The following is a 5,203-nucleotide window of genomic DNA, read 5'->3' as shown; positions in this document are numbered from 1 at the left end:
CCCACGATCGGTTCAGAGGATATCCAAATCAAAAGTATGATTCAATTGATATCGGACTGTGCAAAGTTTCCGCTTAGTGTGAAGGCTAACCACTTCGAGGCATTTTCTTTGTTTGGTTAGAAGTTAACCTGAAACTTAATTTTTTTTATGTATAAGGGATTTAGTGGGTTTAACCTTATAAAAGCTCTCAAGATATAGTGGATACTCTCAAAATCAATTATTGGGTAGAAGAGTAGATCACTTTATTAGACCAAACCTCTACAAAACTCTGGTGTAATCTTTTTTCCCTTATCTCTTTCATTTTTCAATTTATTTCTTTACTTTGAATTTTTACTACTTATTCAAAAAAATTGTTAAATATGTTTAAACTTTGGTTTAGAAAATGATTTTATTTTAAATAAATAATTTTCAAACCACCATAATTCACCCCTTCTCTTGTGTATGAAGTGACATGTTCAACAATTGGCATCAGAGCCTAACTCTTGTTTAAAGACTAATCCTCTTAGAAGGAAGATGACATCCAACATTGTTTTTAACAAGAAGACTTTCCTAAACACACCCCCACCATTTAATGGTGATAGGTTTAAATAGTGAAAAACTAGATTTAAAATATTCATTAAAATTCTTGATCATGAATTATTGGAAATAATAGTCAATGGTACATTTACTCCTACTCATTACATAAATGATGAAGTATTAGATAAACTAGATTTTCTTTGGACCGTTGATGAAAAGAGAAAGTTTAAATTAATTTTAAAATAAAATATTTCTTAGTAATTTCGTTAAATGATAATCAATTTTTTAATTTTCTTAATTGTAATTCCACCAAGGAAATGTGAGACACTCTTGAAATGGTCTATGGAGTTTCACCAAGTATCGAACAAGAGAGAATGAACTCACGAGGAAAAGAAGATGAATGCTTCATTCAAATATTTTTCAATCTTTATAAATTTTGGAAGTAATGTTAGAACCTTCACCATTAATAAATATCTAAGAATTAAGAATTTGAATCACAAACCTAATTCAATCCTTAAATTAAAAGATAGGAATACATTTACGACTTTCAAGAAAAATCTAAGAAGGAAGAAATCATCAAGAAATTGAATTAGCGTATTCAACTATTAAAGGATGAAGGCATGAGCTCAAACCTATAAGCATATCTAACAACTTCATCGAAGAACTCTTGTGAAGAAGAATAAACTCCAATAATCTCCTTCAAAAGAACAATCTCGGTGGTTGATCCATGGAAGATTCAATGTCTAGTGTAGAAATTTCATCAAAAAGAGAATATGAAGAAGAAGAAGTTTCATCGAGTGGAATCTTCGAAATAATAAATATGGAAGAAATATCAACAAGCCATATCTTCATAGACTCAACATCAAGGAGAAATCTCAAAGAATCAACCTCTTGTCGAGTCTTCAAAGAATTTTCTTCAAACGAAGAAGATAGACAAGTTTGTTTGAAAGTTTCTCATGAAGAAGATAATTGTGAGGGAACAAAGATATCAAACAAGCAATTGTTTAAATTAAATGTTAAGTTAATCAAGGATTATAGCCACGTCCTTTGCCAAATTTTGTATGGCTAGAGCATTATGTTGGCACATTTCTAAAAGATTATTGGCAATTCTATTTTTTGCGGGTGATTGGGTTATGACTTCATCTTCATCCATCAATTCGTTCCTTTATTCTCCATGAAAATTCCGAGGGAGGAGTGGTCGATCTTGGTGTGAATCAAATCCACTGTTTCTCCCATAGTATCAATTCCAAAAGAGGCTAAAATCTTGGTGATTAAAGCTCTGTATGGAAGTATTGTTGTTCGAGTTTGTTTATAGTGGATCATATGAAGAAGCGTGTGTTCAAACCAATTTGTTTAAAAGTGTTGAGTTAGCAACCACGGAGGAACTACATCTTCCTTAATGACAATATCAAGGTTTTCTTGCATTAGAAGGAGTGTTTGAGTGATCAGGTAGTGCGCAACATGAATCTTTGCCTTCAAATAACTCATTTTTATATGATGTTTCCTATCCTCCATGGAATTCATAACAAAGGAGATCATGGGACTAGAGAGTTTGAACTTATTAAACTTTATTGGCCCCTCGTAGATATATATGATACCCCGCAAAAGGGAAGCTCAAAGATTCTTCTGAATTGATCTCTATGGATGTCAATTTTTATTCCTTTTATGATTGACTTTAAATATGACTGTTCAAATGTTAAGTTGGTGTAGAACTCTCACAAGATTAGAAAACATTTGATCTAGTACCTTTGTGAATCATTTTCTTAGTAATCTTTAACAGCTAAGAACGTATAACTTGAAATTGTTTAAAAAGTTCTCCTTCATGGTAGTACTTGTTAAGACAAAATTATCATTGAATAATTTGATCAACATGAGTAAAAAGAAGTTTGACCACTTATGAAAATTTACATCAACTAATTTTCTATTTTATGGATCCTATTCACGCACATTAACTATTGATTAGATTGTATCATCTTCCAACACATATTAGTCAATAATGCAATATATGAGGGAATTTGATATTAGTGAACAATTTCTCCTTATATATTGTCAGTAGGGGCTTCTGTTTCTTTTGTCGACTTGCCAGCTTCCATTTGTTCTAATTGTGTTTTATCATATTCAAAAGTTTTTATCCATATCAATATGTTCTAGTAGTAATATAATTTTGGGTTGGCCATGGCCCCATCGTATTATCTCTGTAGCAATTTTGTCTTTTAGTATTTCTTAACATCTCTCATGCTGTCTTATATTCTCTTTCTCATAGAATGAGCGACAATTCATAAAACAAATTGTTTCAAAATAGTTACTTTTAACTTTGTCTTGATTGTCAATGTAATTTCACTTCTTCTTTTTTTTTTTTTAAAATTTGATTTATTTTATTGACGAAGAATCTTTCTATTGAATTAATTATTTCCATATTATTAATTTAATTACAAAAATAAATGTTTTTTAGTCAAAACTAAAGTTTTTGGATTTAATAGAATTTTATTAGTGTTTAGAATTTCATATTTTCATAGTTTAAAATATAAATATTATCAATTTTAATTAAAAACAGTATAGATTTATTAAAATACTGATTAATTTTGTGATCAAATAAAAGTATTAAGATAAAAATGAAATTTAATCTTTAATTTTTAATGAAATGTTAATTATATATTTGATTGGATAATCTAATTAATATGCTGAGCATAACTCTTATTTATAATAAGAGTGAAGATCCATTTTTATCTTTCATAAAAATTACACAATCTAAATTAGTCTCTCACAAAAAAAAATAATTGATTTAATCTCTTATAAAATTAAGGGATCTGGTTTTGTTTTTTATTTTTCATTTTTTAAATACTAAATTAATTTTTATTTTTAAACGTTTAAACAACATCTTAAGTATTTTTCAATAGGCAAATATGCATTCATAACAAATTATTTTCATGATTTCTAATAATATTAAATAATTCTTAATTTAAAATAAAAATTATAAAATTTGTACCAATAGCTTCTCGAACCTAAACTTAAGCCCGTTAAATGACAATCATTTTACAACTAGACAAATCAATTTCTATTATTAATATTCTCAATGATGAATACTTACCTTAATAATTTAGAACAATCATTTACTTATTTCAAATAACACACAAATAAATATTTACTAATTTCAAATAATACATAAATTTAAAAATGAAATTAATAAAATGTAAATCTTCAATTTATTTAATCAACTAGAAATGAATTAAATTATATGTAATTAAAATTAAATAACACACAAATAAATATTTATTATATTTATTTGTTTCAAACTAATTCAAATTAAATAATAATTAATTAGTTTAAAAATAATTCAATTAATTGTTAAAATATTTAAACAATTTAAATTAAATCATAAATTAGTTTTTCAAATTATTTAGTTAATTCAAACTGTGATCAATTAGTTTAATAGTAATTCAATTAAATATTAATTTATTTATTTTAATTTGATTAATTATATTTAGGATTTATATTTTATTAGTTTATTTTTTAATTTTTGTATTATTTAAAATTAATAAATATTTTTTTATTTGTTAATTGAAATAAGTAAATATTTGTTTTGAATCATTAATTTATGTATTAATCATTAAGAATATTAACAATAGAAATTGATTTGTTTAGTTGTAAAGTGACTATCATTTAACTCGAACGAACTTAAGTTTTTAAATTCAAAATTATTTAATATTATTAAAAGCATAAGAATTATTTGTCATAAAAGTACATTGAATTAGTGGTAAAGACTTAAGATATCAACAGAAGAACTTATATGATCCGGTTAAATTTTATAAGAGATTAAAACGGATCATTTTTAATATGAAAAACTAATTTAAATTGTGTAATTTTTGTGAGGACTAAAATGACTCTTCACTCTTATAATAATAAAGAATATAATTATTAAATAAAATTAATTTTATAAAATTAATTTTCAAAATATATTTATGTATGTTTTAAACATTTATGAATTAAACATATATTTTAATTAGTATACATCAAACAAACTAACAAAACTACACTTAAACCTTGATCAGATTGGATTAATTGGCAACTAAATTAGTACGTAGTATTAATTTTGTGCATACTTGTTGTCTCACTTTTTCATTCTTCTTCTAGAAATTTTTTTCATCACATCACTAATCATATACTTATAATCACAATTCAACAAAGTCCAAAAGAGTGTTGAGAGAATTTGTCTTTGCTCTAAAAATGGAGTCACGTGAAATGACATTCCAACAGCTCCATTGTCACTGTGCCCTTTATCTGTATAGCTAATAGCTATGAAGCTACTTTTCATAGTAGATTGCCATTTGGAGAATGATATAGCTATACTCTCAGATCTTTCCTCCAGGGTCCAATTCTAGTCAGTCTATCTACGGATCAAATTCACTAAGGGTGTGTTTGGTTGTGAAGAGAAATTAAGAAGAGATAAAGATATGAGAAAGAGTGTAAGAAGAGAGAAAAAGATGAGAAATGGAGTAGATTTTAAATATTGTTTGTTATAAAAGAAAGAGAAGAGAAATAAAAAAGATACAAATATTGATAATTTTTAAAAGTACAAATATAATCTCCTAATGAAAAAACTCATAAAATTTAATATTATTTGCATTGAATTTTTATTATTACATGATTATTATTTTTATTTAACTAAACAATTTTTTAATTATTATAT

This window comes from Vicia villosa, linkage group LG5 (assembly GCF_029867415.1).
Source record: "Vicia villosa cultivar HV-30 ecotype Madison, WI linkage group LG5, Vvil1.0, whole genome shotgun sequence".
NCBI lineage: Eukaryota > Viridiplantae > Streptophyta > Magnoliopsida > Fabales > Fabaceae > Vicia > Vicia villosa.
This window is presented reverse-complemented; position numbering follows the sequence as displayed.